Below are 16,010 nucleotides of genomic sequence, written 5' to 3' on the forward strand. Positions count from 1 at the left end.
ATGGCGCTTAAATTGTAACACGGAGAACGTCAACACTAGAGTGTCTATTTAGGGACTCCGGTGAGAAGGGAAATAGAAGGTTGCCTTTGGAGAAGAGAATGGGAAATGTTTAGATTTATGTCAGACAGGTGCTGAACTGTGACCTTTTAAGGGAACCAGATGTGTGATGTTATGTCTATAGAGGTATTAAAGACAATCTCTGGCTCCATTCGGGAGAGACTGCATTGACTCCCTTCTCTGCCAGACATCCATGGCAAGTCTGGTTTGATGCTGTTCTTCCTAGTAGTAAACACAATATTATAATCAAATCAGCGTCAACGGACATTCCTTCTTCATCTGCACATCATTGACAAAAAAGAAAAGACAAACACACAGCAAATCATCGACATTTTGAATCTGTGCTCAGCACCCGATTTAAGACATGTGGTGAGTGTTTGAATCCTTGGGGTATTCGCGTATATGTGTACTGCCTTCCTTTGTATGTGAATGCAAACAATGTTGTTTTTTTGTGCCAATGGCACACTAAAGAATGCTCCACAGAGATCAATCACTGTGAAATATTTGGCATCAGATGGGATATTTGTCAACAGTGTATGTGGATTTTGGACCTCTGCCTGTTGATCTTCTACAATCTCATTCACTGCCCTCAAATCATGTACCAGCCTCCACACTTATTTGTCTGCCTTCAGAACTTGGAGCAAAGGAGTATTGCAACAGCTCTCTATTAGTACTCTTGCCGTTTTCAACGCTTCTATTATTGTTTCTATACCTGCCTCTGCTTCTGGCTTTATGTAATATTGGGATTAGGCTATAGATTGCGTGAGATATTCTACATTTGGAGTGCTTCTTCTTTTATCAAAGCTTTTTATCTTTTCCTGCAACTGCTGGAGTAATGATGAGCTCGTTGTTGTCCTGAAGTTCCCTCACCTGGGTCTTGTTTCCCTTCAGTCCTTCTTCATACTCCAAGTCTGGATATATGTCAGATTTTTCTCTTAGCTATCCTCTTCTCGACTATGCTGTTCTTCTTCTTTATTTTCTATCTCCACTTCTCCCACGATATTTTCCTTTCCTTTCACTATTGACCGGGGTGGTGTTGGAGAACTTCTCCTGCGTGGTTGGTGAGGTTAATCTGCCCGCTACAAGAAAACAAAACTGAGAGTATTAAAGATATTTACTCTGCAGAATAAATAAAAAGATTCAGAGCTGCTCCAAAGCAGTGTTCTGATCAGTCTAGCAACAAAACGTTCTCCCGTCTCATGGCTGGGCAAGCATTGCCTCATTCCACGATCCGTAAACAACAATAACCACAACAGCCAAGAAAGGCCATGCCAGGGTGCGTTCCTGAGGAGACAAAATTAAAATAAAATAAATGTCATGACTCAAGTAATGAACGTTCTTTTGTGCCGGCTGGAGTTATAAGGGGAAAAAAAGAAACTGTGATCCTCTTGTTCTAAGTATTTTAGGAAGTCCTGTGTATCCACGACACAAGCAGATCAACAAACCATCAATATTAGAATGACTGTGCTGCCATTAATAAAAATAATAATCAGTCAAAATAAATTTCCGTAATGTGGCAGAAGAAACATTACTGGAGGCTCCACATAACTTCAACAATAAGTTAAGCAACTAGAGAGGGTAAGGAACAAAAAAATTGTGTTAAAAAGTTAAAAACATTTTAAAATGTAGCGTTCAATTTTATATTCCTATTTATATATATTTTTTTTAATAATTCTTACTTGTACCCTTAAAGGTACAATTAATAACTGCAAACAATAAGCTTGAGATCTCAGCAGTCATCAATCCAATTGAAGACTAACTGGCGTTGATCAATAACATTTGATCACCTATCCATTATCTCACAGTCAATTTACGTTACCCAATTCCTAAAAATCACATATATTATGTGCTAAGCTTTGAACTGCTAGTCTTACCTTTTGGCCAGGGAATATTGAACTATAAGTCACATCATTCTGCAGTCTGATCAGAGAAAAATTTAGAGGCTATTTGGCATTTCCAATCAAGTTAACACCTTTATTTGAAAATATATGTATAATGACAATAACATAGCCAGCATTCAAATTGAGACCATCTAAAACCTAGAAGGGCTATTTTTAACATATTTGCAAATCACTGAAGCAATTATTTTGTCTATAATATTTACCTAATTCTGTTTCTATTTAATACATTTGATTTATTAACTATTCAAACCTTTTCCTAAAATTTTGGAAAATTATTTAATTTTAATTTGCCAGTATTCTTACTAGAATTTAGTTTTTCTTAGAGAACATTTAACGATAGAGCTCAATATGGGGTAAAGAGCTAAATTCAATCCAGGTCTTTCCATTTATAAACTTGCATGCATTTCATCTCAAAATAATTCCAATTGAGCCTATTTTATCATCGAATTTACAAATCAGTTAAATACAAATTGTGATAATATCATTCATTTAAGAGGGCCTTTGAATGCTGGGCATGTTATGGCCTTACTCAATTGTAGAGCAATTCTCTTCGATCAATCCTGTTGTCAGTCCTTCAAGTCTTCCCAATCAGAGGCAGTCTACACATCTACACTGTTCGAAAATGTAGCCAGTTGATTCCTGCTTAAAACTGCAGAAATAAAACACTGAATAGACAGGTTGGTTAATCCATCAATACACAACTACAACATTAATCGATCCACAAGATATTTTCAAGTTTAAACTTAAAGTATTTTGAATGCCCAAATTAAAAGCCATTGAAACAGTCAACGTATTTCACATTTATTTTAGTGTTTCAATTTTAGTAAGCGAAAGTACACAATCCATCTCTAGTGTACAAAACAAAACAATTATTCCTCTTTGTTAAACTACTTGCTAAGTTGTATACTGTATATCAGCATCTACCTTTTTCAATGTCAAATCGAGATTACTTCTAGAGAAAAAAAAATTAAAGTTAAAATAGTAATAATAATACTGTTCGATTATACTTAAAAACTTACCAGCCGTACCAAAAAAAAACCCAGTAAGGATTTGATACACACAAACACTATTGTAAATCACACCAAAACTGTTGTTCACTCGTGCAATATTACGATTCAATGTATAGTTCTTAATCCTATATATATATATATATATATATATATATATATATATACAGTATATATATATATATACTATTTACTCATTTATCATATCCATTAATTTAGAAGTACTAATTTACTAATACTTCATGCAATTATGCCAATTCATTACTGCTGTAGCACTGCACACTACCCCTCTGTGGGATAGATAAAGGATTATCTTGTCTCAACCAGCAGATCACTTTGACACAGGAACACTAAAAGGAAAAAATAAAGTAAATCTGCAAAGAATAACTCAAACATTATATACCAAAAACGAATGCATCTCTGCTGCTACTATGCATCATATCTGCTCTCCGCGATAGCTTAAAAATATATTTTGTAAGCAATTTTTCCCAATTTATATTGATCAATTTAGTTTTATCAATTTGAAATGGTTTGCGATAAATCTATTAAAAAAGCGCAAACAATAGTTCTGAAGACAAAAACTAATCATACTCATACTCATACTCACTAATCATAGTATGTACTAATCATACATACTATAAAAGTCGCATTGATAAACCAACACCGGACACTTTTTCCAGCAACTTAAAACCTGCTACAACTTATCACACCACTATGATCAATATCACAATCATTTCTCTAAACAGAATCAATCAACAGTTCAAACCGTTCAATATCTATTCATACTACTTCAGCATAGACTACTGTTGTTAACTGGCACTTATATCCAATTGATTGTTGATTATAATTTAGTCTGCTAAACACCACTAGTAAACCATAACCACATAGTTCACAATTTGACAATTAGTTAAATCTTTCATTCCTGCAGCTTCCTCTGCTGAACCAATATTTTACAAAAATGACTTTTATAACTCACTTTGCTCCAAGTTTCATCCTAAACAAGGAATCCCAAATGCATCATGTGCAAACTTTCCCACTTTTATTGTCTTTCACATCAACTTCCATAATCCTTTCAGTCTATAACTAACATTACAGCTCTCTCTCGCCATTTGCTTGTTTCATCAAGATTTTTATCAGCCAGGTAGCAAAACATACCCCAAGACACTGATAGAATCTCTCCGAACACTCTCATACGTGCTCCAGAGTGATGCATCGGCCAGGCAGTCACAGGCCCAGACACTGTTTAGATCACACAAGATTCATGTGAGAGTGTATTACTGCACATAGAGTCACACAATGAGCCCTTAAACTCCGTCCTCTTCCTAACTATTCAAAACTTACTGAAACTAGTTAGAAATTAAGTCTCATAACTGGATTATCAGTACCTCCAAAATAAAATAAAAAAAATAAAAAATAATAAACAGAACAATACATCAAAATTATAATACTAATAATAATACTACTAATAATAATAATAATAATAATAATTATTATTATTATTATTATTTCCAAACCTGTGTCCCAATACACCACATGACCAACAGGTGGCTTTATTTATTATGATCAATTTGACTTTAGTTATTAATTAATTTAATGTAATTTTGACAATACCAGAAGTTCCTCACCTACCCCATCGCTTTTGCTAGGAGGAAAAAGGGGAGTACTATTCTTCTTTCATGTCCTCAACACTTTTCCTAGGAGGGATCAAGAATAATCTATAATGATTATGTATTCAATAATGTCGACTTATTATTGAATAACATAAAAATAAAATAAAAAATAAAAAACAAACAATGAAAAACCACAATTCTTGATCGATGCAATAGTGGCCACTTCCACGGTCCTCCAGACTGATATATCTGCTGCACTTTCCTAACCTGCACTGTACGCTGCTGGCAACACGTCTGTCGGGGGGGGGGGGGATTTCTGAGTTTAACAAAGCTTCTTCAACGATCCTCTAGATCCGTACAATCTTTAAGCTTACTCAGAACTATTTCCTTCACAATAGCTATTTCCTTCGATATTGCCTGATCGGTACAATATCTAAGCTTACTCAATGCTTTTCCTAATCGGTATAATATCTCCAGTCCTCACCTTCATTTGTTCACAATCTCGTGTTGCCTCTTCTGGATCTGCCTGTCATGTCCAGACGACTCCTTCTTGGATGTCTCACGGCCACTGCCGTTGTGCACACAACCTGGGCATGAAGAGGTCCAACAGAGTCAAGCAGAGAGTGTCATCCTCGTCGCCAGATTGTTTGAGAATTTCTCTTGCATGCTTGGTGAGGTTAATCTGCCTGCTACAAGAAAACAAAACCAAGAATATTAAAGATATTTCTTCTGCAGCATAAAGAAAAAGATTCAGAGCTGCTCCAAAGCAGTGATCTGATCACTCTACCCCTACTACTGACCAAGACAGTTTTATACCAAAGAGAGGTTGTGTGCCTTTGTTCTGATGTTATTTACAAGACTGTGCCCCTCAATTCTCTCCCCGGGTGTTCCCCTCAAACAGTGATTTCCCAGGTACAATCGAACTCCGGTCACAGGTACAATCCTACTATCCCTTACAATGCTCTTTCCAGCCCCCCTGGGGTTGTCTGTATCTTCATATAAGTTTGAATGAGGATGACATGTGATCTGGTTCTTCAATATTACAATTGACATTGTAGAGAAAAAACTGTCCCTTTACATAAACTCCGGGGGGGGCTCCTTAAAAACCCAGAGGCAATGTTTTAAAACCATGTAACATACAAAAGGCTATTGTCCTCATTCAAATAGTTGATCATATGCATTTTTCTCTCAAAACGACCTGTCCGTTTCAGACCTCTGTTAATATTTCCAAACACAGACAGTATCCAAAGGCTTTTCGAACACCTGCACATCCTTTTTCACAACACAGATCACACTGACATTGTTTGCAACTCAACCATTTCTGCTGCTAGAATACAATAATTTAATAATTTGTTCTTTGCTTTGGAGAATCCTACTCAGTGCGCAGCCCCAAGGTTGGCCGGGACAAACCACACAAAACTTCTAGCTAAATAGTAAGAACATTCTAGTGAGTGGCCATTCTTTTTGGAATGGCCACTCACTCTTCTGGGTGGTCTGCACTGGATCCTCCCCGGGCTCCGCAGGTCTTTGGACCTTCTTTCCAATCCTGTTTGTGATACCAAATTATGTCATGGTGTGGAGAGTCTTCAAATCTTTAACTTTAAGAAGATGCAACAGGCAAGATGAGGTTAAGTATACAAATTGACTTTTTATTATAGAGTAACCAAAAAACCAAGCAGTTCTGCAGAAAAGCTGATTTCTTCAGCAATGTCATACACTTTTATACCTTTCTGCACACCTATTCTTGGGGCTGCCCTTTCAGGATCTGCCTCTGGGGGATCCTGTTTCTGTATTGCCCACCACCAATATTTTCAAGAGAATTCAACATTCTTCCTTCTTTGGTCATTAATCTATTTCAATTGTGGCTGACCTCATAATTTATCTTTTTCCTGTTTTCCGGGAGCCAAAGCAGCTGTCTCCTCAGCTGTCTTTGCGCAACAATTAGGTTTTCCTCCATGACAATTTGAAATGATTGCATTGAAACACTGAATTTGAAACGCATAATTTGAATACTGTATTGTGTAACTTGAATAACTGCGTTGAAAACTGAATTTGAATCACATGATTTTAATTGAATTGTTTAACTTACATTATTTCATTGAAAACTGAAATTGAATCACAGAATTCGAATTTGTATTGTTTAACTTGAATAATCACATTGAAAAACTGAATTTGAATCACATACTTTTATTTTGTATTGTTTAACTTTAATACTTGCATTGAAAAACTGAATTTCAATCACATAATTTTAATTTGTATTGTTTTACTTGAGTAATTGCATTAAAAAACTAAATTTGAATTACATATTTTGAATTTGTATTGCTTAACTTGAATAACTGGATTGACAAACTGAATCTCAATAGCATCATTTGAAATTGAATATATTAGTTTGGAACTGAATTTAAATAAACTTGAAACTGAATGTAATATTATAAAATTGAGTTAATTTGCTCTGAAACTGTATTTGATGGTCACTGAAAAATTCATTCCGTTCTTGCAATTCAATTTCAGTTTAATGAGACAAACATCCGTGTTGTTGAGGAAGAGCAATCGAGTGCAGATTGAGAAACAGGGGGTAAATTTGGAGAAGCGGCACGAATTGGTCGAGAGGAGCAGAGAGGAAACGTCACACTCATCGTGTGGCCCCTACACTGATAGTGTACCCCCCCACAGCGGTTGTGGCCATAAACAACGGCATAGAGTGCTTATGCTACGGCCGGCCCTGTCTTCAGCATCTTATTTAACTGCTCCATGTTGGTCTGGGGGTGGTACACGCTGGTCCGAATGGAGCGGACGACCAATAGCCTGTAAAGTTCCTAAAGTGTACATAAAGAAAGTGCCCTGGTCGGTCAGGATTTCCTTCGGAATCCCGTCTCGGAGGATGACCTGAAACAGTACCTGCCTCACACTTTTGGTCGTAATACTGCGCAACGGCACTGTCTCGGAGTACCAGGTTGCAAAATCCTCTAGGACCAACACAAAACAATGCCCTGTGATTGGTGCACCAAAACAGTGTATTTTTTTTTTAGAAGTAGGTTATTTTATTACTTTTATTACTCTGTTGCCTTATCTAACAAAACAAGCACTGTGTGTGATGGGGACGTGTCCTCCGTCACCCTCTTACCACTGCTTATCTGCTCAAAAACATAATCTAACAAAATCTAAACCATTTTCATTACCAGTGGCGGGTGGCATAGAAAACAGCACCCGAACTCTCAGACCAACATTGCTACAAGTAACAAGCAAACCAGGGCTTACGACCACACTAACTGTTTGTGCAGACATTTACCTTTGAAGAAATATTATAAATATAGCCTATTTTCTGTATATTGTTTTCTCAGCATACAGTGGGATTTTATGTACATCATGCACATGTGCTGTGCATGTTTGTGTGTATTGTTAGAGAATTCTCACTGCGTGGTCGGTGAGGCAAACTTGTTTCACTATCGCCCACTGTAGCAAACCTGTTTCGCTACAGTGGGCGATAGTGGCGCCGCCCCTTGCGGTCGCCTGCGCTGGTGCTCCGGTCGACTATTGCACATTTTAGTATTTTTTCCGTTTTTTTATCATAATGTCCACCGAAAAAGCATCGGCAGTTATCTCTTATGGCCGCGATGCACTCGTTGATATAAAAACTTCCCTAAACGAACAACTTTAGGACTTTTTATCCGTGGAAGTAGAGTGGCCGGCTGAAATTCTACGCGCGAACACGCTCAACAACAACAACAACAACAACAAAAATGGAGCCGCTGTTCCACGAGTGGGCCAACGGAGAAAGCATCGTGGTAAACGAGGCGGCATTCAGGTCAGAATGAGGACGCAACCTTACCGTTCACTTCTGCCAAGCATCCTTCTTGCCAACGTTTAGTCTCTGGAGAACATGATGGATGAACTTTGAGTGGGGATTTAATTCCAACGAGACACGAGGAACTGTTGAATCCTCTGCCTGACAGAGACATGGCTGAACCCACTGGTGCCGGATGAAGCCATCTGTCCAGCCGAGTCCTTCTCTGTGTTCCGCAGCGACAGATCGGGGGAGTCGGGGAAATCCAAAGGTGGAGGCATCTGCCTCATGGTAAACAACCCCTGGTGTAACCCTAACAACACCAAGACTCTCTCCCGCACCTGCCCGCCGAACCTGGAACAGCTGACAATCTTATGCTTTCCATTTTATCTCCCCCGGGAATTCAGCACGGTCATTATTACAGCGGTTTATATCCCACCGCAAGCGGACACCAACACAGCACTGTATGATTGTATGATGTGTTGTGCGGATTTCAAATCAAACATCCCGACGCGGCTGTGGTGGTGACTGAGGACTTTAACAAAGCAAACGTTAAAAAAGTTCTGTCTAATTTCCACCAACATATCCCTCAGGAGATAGAACTTGGGACCATTGTAACACACCTTAAAAGAACGGATACAAGACCATCATGCTCCCTGATTTCGGGAAATCGGATCACACCACTATCTCGCTAGTTCCCGTTTACAGGCCTCTGATCGCGCAACAACTGGTGGTGACGAGGGAAGTGAAGCGGTGGACGGACCAACCAGAGGCTGCGCTTCAGGACGTACTTGCTGACGGACATGTTCCAATCAAGTTCAAGTGACGTCAGCAAGTTTGCGGACGTAGCGGTGAGCTTCGTGGCTTCGCTAGCAGATAGCATCGTTCCCACGGTGAAAGTTTGGATATTTCCAAACCAGAAACCGTGGGTTGACAAATCCATCTGCTGCGCTCTGAATGCTCGCATGGCCGCTTACAACAACGGTCTTGTATCCGGGAATATGGACAATTACAAAGCAGCGTCTTACAATCTGGCATATCTGGGCGAGTACTGAAGACCTGTGCTAACCAGCTAGCTCTGGTGTTCACTACAATATTCAACATCTCCCTGGCTGAATCAGTGGTCCCGTCCTACTTCAAGAGGTCCACTGTCGTTCCTGTCCCGAAGATGGCCTCTCCTGCCTGCCTGAATGACTACCGTCTGGTGGCCCTCGCCCTGGTGGTCATGAAGTGTTTCGAGAGGCTGATTAAGGATTATATCTGCGCCTCCCTCCCCCGCACCTTGGACCTGTTGCAGTTTGCGTACCGGCAGGTACACGCTCACACACCTGGATGGCCGGAAGGGGGCCTATGTGAGAATGCTGTTCATCGATTATGTAACGGATGTGGTTAGGACCCAATTGCAGCACAAAGACAGGCAGGGATATTTGGTAATGTCTTTTATTTGTAGAGCAGACGGAAGACAGTCAGGGGGCAGGCAGGATACATAGGTCAGGGACAGGCAGGTTCGATAACGAGGAGTGCAGACAGAAGACAGGCGGGGGGGGGGGGCAGGCAGGATACGTGGTTGGAGCAAGGCAGAGTCGGTAGTGGGGAATCGGAGAACGCTGGAGAGTCTGGTGCAAGCATCGAAGACAATCTGGCAATGGGTGACTGGTGAGAGAGGCATATATAGTAGTTAGATTACAGATCGGGAACAGCTGTGTGCGTAGGTGAATGGAGTTGGACTAATGGGACAGGTAAGGAGAGGGAGGGGGAAGTAGAAGAAGGCGGAGATCATGACAGATTACAGTTCAGCTTTCAATACCATAGTCCCCACTAGACTGGCTGTCAAGGTGAAGGAGCTTGGACTGAATACTCCGCTGTGTGCCTGGACCCTGGACTTCCTCACAGCTGGGCCCCAGGTGGTAAGGGTGGGGAAGCACATGTCCAGCTCCCTCACCCTGAAAACAGGATCCTCCCGGGGCTGCATTCTCAGCCCTCACTGTACTCCCTGTACACACATGACTATGTGGCCAGGTCCAGCTCCAACACCATCATCAAGTTTGCTGATGACACCGTTGTCATGGGCCTGACTGCGATGAGAAGGACTACCATGAGGAGGAGGCTGACCTGTCACTCTGGTGCCAGGACAACAGCCTCCACCTGAAGGTCAGCAAAACTAAGGAACTGATTGTGGACTTTAGGTGAGGATTACAACCGAGGACTTGCTGATTAATGGGACTTCTGTCAACGGGGTGAGCAGCTTCAAGTACCTGGGAGTCCACATCACAGAGGAGTTAACATGGACTTTACAAACAGACACTCTGGTGAGAAAGGCGAGTCAGAGTCTTTACCACCTCAGGCAGCTGAGGAAATTCCGGGTCTCGTAAGGATCCTCAAGTCCTTCTACTGTGGAGCGGTGGAGAGCATCCTGACAGGCAACATCACTGCCTGGTTTGGGAACTGTACTGCTCAGGACAGGCGGGCCCTGCAGAGGGTGGTGCGTTCAGCTACCCTCCCCTCCTTGCAGGACTTATACACCAGGAGGTGTATAGCCCGCAGGATCATGAAGGATCCTCACCACCCCAACAACGGACTGTTCCAGCTGCTGCGGTCAGGCAAGCGCCTAAGCAGTCACACAGCGAGAACAGAGACTGAGACTGAGTTTTTTTCCGCAAGCCATAAGAACTGTCAATGCTGACCTAACCAGGGGTCTTGACCGAGCCACCGACATAGGCTCCACTACCTTACTGTACTGTATGTAGCATACTGTACCGCATACTGTGTCACTGTTCTGGGTTGTTCGGTGTTACTGTATTGCTGCGCCGTACTGTTGTATACTGTGCTGTATTATCCCACAAACACTACCTCACTTTATTCACATGCCACTCTAATGCACATATCTGTATATACATAATTGCCTATCCCATATACATAAGTATATCCCATATACATAAGCCTATTCCCTTTATCTATTCCATTTTATTTTATTTTAATTTTATTTTATTCTATATATTTTTATTTTATTCTATAAGTATTCGACTTACTGTATTACGTTTTAGGAATCAGTTAGTTGGTCTAGTAGGAAGAAATTTTCTTAGGTAGCTATTGTGTTCAGTCGAGGACATATTGTGTGTAATCACCGTGTGCGTTGCATTACATTTCACTGCATATATGTATGAAAGTATGTATATGTATGTGACGAATAAACCTCTTGAATCTTGAATCTTGAATCTTGAAACAAACAGAATATTAAAGATTTATTCTGCCGAATAAAGAGAAAGATACACTTCAAAACAATGATGCTGTCCATTCGAGTTTTACATTTGAATAAGCCCGCTTTTATGCAGAGAAAAGGTTGGGCCTATCCTGAGACTATGCATGAGATTCGCTGTTGCCTTCAGTAACACCTGAGAACTGTTTAAACAAAGAAAAACAGAAGTGTTTAAAGAAATGGTCCTTTTACGAGCTAGAAAGACACAGATAAAGAATAAAACAGTTGTGCCATTTGTGGGCAGGAATCTAATAAATCCTGAGAAAGAGGAGTCGGGAGTAATCACCAAACAAAACATATGCCCTTAGGATGTAGACAGCAATTGGTTGTAAAGTTATATCATTCATGAGTATTTATTCTACCACAGTGTGTGTGTGTGTGTGTGTGTGTGTGTGTGTGTGTGTGTGTGTGTGTGTGTGAGACCGCACCCTGTACTCCTCCCACATTCCTTGCACGCGAATGTGGCTGGGAGAGCAGCCCCGCTCCCTGCAGTGTTTCAGCACCAGGCAGCGGCAAACCGAAGCAGTGAGGAGCCTGAAGATAATAACATTAAACACTGCTTATAATATAGCCAAATAAAAGCCACCTTTTACTAAATTTAAGTCCAAGATCATCCTTAGAAAAAAGAATGGGTTAGGCCGAGTTAAGATTCAACCTGTTATCTACTGATATCGGTATCGGGCCCGATACTGGGCTCATGTACTCGTACTCGTACAAATGCTCCGATACTCAAACCAGATACCAAAGTAATGTAACGTAGTTGCATAGTTGACGCTCAAAAAAAGAGCATGAAAGAAAGAAAATATCAGCTGTTAGGAGATATTTAACGGTAAAGGAACAAGATTAGATAAATTATTTATTTATCGCCTGCCTGACAATATTCCAAAATTGTGCAGACTGTGTATCTATCGCTGTCACTACAGCAGAGCGTCTCCTCTGGTTTCTAGCTCTAATCGTGATGAAAGGTTCAACTCTTTTTGGAGACTTTATGGCGAGGCACTCAGAAAAGCGAGTCGTTCGATTTGATTCAGTTGGTTTAATGCACGGTGAGCAAAGGAGGAATTCCAGTGAATGAGAGTGAGATGAGTCAGCCATTTATTATTACAACTTATTTTTGCAATAATTGAAATTTATTTTGGAATGGCATGTACCAAATAGATATAATGGAAAGATATATTTGCACTTAACACACTTTCATTTGAAGTTTGAAACGGACATTTCCACACTCACACACAGCGATCAGCTGACTCCTTACATGGGAGCCAGTCAGCTGACAGGTCACCCGACCATCCTCATCCTCTGATCACGCACACAAAAGAGAATGACAGAGAATGTGTCCCCATCACGCACAATGCTTGCTTCGTTCCATAATGAAACACAGTAAAATAAAATAAAATACATCTAAATAAAATCACACTGTTTTGGCGCACCCGTCACTGCTGCGCCATGGGCATAGTCAGTACTGTCAGAGAGGGAGCGATCGGAGTGCAGAGCCGGCCCTGCGGGGTTATTTTGGATCAGGGGATATTCATAAAACATTCAGGGATAACGCCCTGAACGCCCACCCCTAACGACACCACTGTCGCCAACGTTCTATTTTCGTAATCCTTGAAAGTGGGGGGGACAAAAAATTCCGGTGTCACCCCTATTCCGGCACCCCTGGTGAGAGTTACAGGTTGCATTATTCCAAAACTTGGTGACTTTCCCATATTCTATTTTATTAGAACTCAGTGACAATTTTATGTTCTATTTTACTGAAACTTGGTGACCGTTCCATGTTGTATTTTATTTTATTGGAACTTAGTTTCATTCATTTTGTTCTATTATTGTTTCATAGTGAATAATGAACAATAATAAACACAGTGTCAAAATCCTCAATCTCACTATTGTGGTAACTGAAAATTGCAGTATTTTTATTTATTTAATTAATCTGTCCTGTCAGCATGCTTGGCTTACAGCGTATTTGTATCCCATTGTATCTAGGACAGAGTTAGTCCGCAAGTGCAGTTCAACTTCTCAACCTGCAATGCAATTCTTTAATCATCAAGAACTGCTGCAATTACTCTGTCCTGTGGATGACCTGTGGGATGACAAGAGCACAGCTTTTTGTTACACAGAACCGCCACCAATCCATCGTTGGAGAACTATCTTACCTTGCTTTGGTCTATAAACAACTAATCATTAATAGTACTCCAAGAGGGGGTCATCACCACGTGTGACACAAATTGAACCAAACAATATGTACATGGAAAAAACGTAAACATAGAAACATCAGACAACAACTTGTATCGACAAAAAAGAGTTAATTAAGTCCAGGAAATTTGGCAAGTGGTCTCTTCCTGTGATAACTATGGCAGTAAATGAGGAAGAAAAGGAGCGGGATGTAATCAGGAGGGTGTTCGTTAGTGTGTTCATAGCAGGTGCTGGTGGTGTGTGTGTGCCTGTGAATTAGTTCTGGTGTATATGGTCGGAATTATATCGTAGCGCCTCCAAGGAGCGGAAAAGGCACCGTAGCCACCCCTGACTCCCGCAGCCGTATAGACACTCCACGACCGCTTTCCTGCGGTCATGGAGTAGAAGGAAGAGTGCAAGGAGACCCTGCACCCTCTGAAGTGCACACACACAACCCACCCCCACGTACAGGCATAAGACGCACCCGTAGGCGTAGAAGCTGGGCTGCAGACAACAGGCACAAACCACAGACCCAGAGCCAGGTCCCATGCCAGAAGTCCGAGACCCCACCAGAACCGCCCCACTCGCAGGCGAGCTGGCGGGGCCCCCATGCCCACCAACGCCCGTGCAAAGGCGTTTGATAAATTACTAATGTGTATGGGAACTGACATAAAATGTATTGTTGTGGCGCCAAAACGCGATGTGAACATTTTTGGGTGCACCTAAATGATGTGCTGGTGCACCTAAATGAAAAAGTTAGGTGCACCAGTGCCACCCATCTAAAAAGTTAGTCTGGAGCCCTGCAACCAGTTAAAGAGTTGGACCATATGGATTACCACTTTAAGGTTGCTGACATATGTTCCAGAGCAATTTACCAGACACATCCACTGAATAAAAGTATTTGTTTTATATGGAATCGTTGTTTGACCGGTACTTTGAAAATGTTTGAAAGAAGAGAACCGGTCAAGTTAAGCCCCCTTCGCCCCTCTCTTGTATCCAGACAGACCCTCCTCCTCTAAAAAACAAAAAGGCATTTAACGTCTGAAACATGCAGGTACACTTGCCTAACGCTAAATGTCGCCAAAGTCAAAGTAACGACCACTAGGAACGTCACTGAGTCACTGTCAAGACGGCGAGCGTCTTGACAATTATTTGTTTGAACTGGTGACCACAGCTGCGGGCCATTTCACAGTGCGCCACCACAATGCATTTAGCTGAAAATCCACATGTCCATAAATGTGCATTATTTACGAAGTATATCCAATGACATTGCATATGTCTATTTGACATTACACTGATTAACACGACATGTCTATATGTCTATTTAAATATATATAGCATTGGTTGAGGGCTACAGTAGAGCTATTTAGATAATTTATCATAATCCTATCATAAACCACAATCTGTGACGTGGCCGGCTGTCCATGTGTATAGCGTGTATCCACATGTATAGTGTATACACACTACTTGTGTAGTGTATAGTGTCCATGTTGCCCATGGACACTATACACTATACACCCGTGCGCCTGGACGCTAATTCATTTGTTCATATATATTTTTTCTATATAGTCTGTATATTTATATCTATGTACATCTAATCTGCATCATTACGAATGTTGCAATTATCATTATGTAATTTATTATATCAACACCTCCTTCCAACTGTACATAGTAGGCTACTCCCCGTTGAACACAATTCATAAACATATACATAAATATGTGTTTGTGTGTGCGTGTGTGTATGCGTGCGTGCATGCGTGTTTATGAATATATATATATATATATATATATATTCATGTTTTTCAGATGTATTATTTTTTTTTGTTATTATGAATTGGTTCTTTCTTTCTTCCTTTCTTCGTCATTTTCTAGCTTTCAATTTTGTCCTTGTCCAATTTCTCCATCTTTACCTCGCTACATATTATTATTATTTATTATTATTATTATTATTATTATTATTACTATTATTGTTTTAATTATTAATATTATTATCACCACTATTGCGTTTATTATTATCATTATCACGATTATTATTACTATTATGGTTATTGTTATGATCGTTATTATTATCATCATCATATATCATAGTTATTTTCCGACTTTGTTTGGCACAGCCCTTGGAGTTGCACTGGGACGATTCCGGCAACGACGACGGCGAGCGGCTCCTTTAAGAGCAACTAAAGCGAGGGGACGTCTCTCCTCCTTCCTCGCGTCTCCCTCGGC

This window comes from Zeus faber (genome assembly GCF_960531495.2).
Source record: "Zeus faber genome assembly, chromosome: 4".
NCBI lineage: Eukaryota > Metazoa > Chordata > Actinopteri > Zeiformes > Zeidae > Zeus > Zeus faber.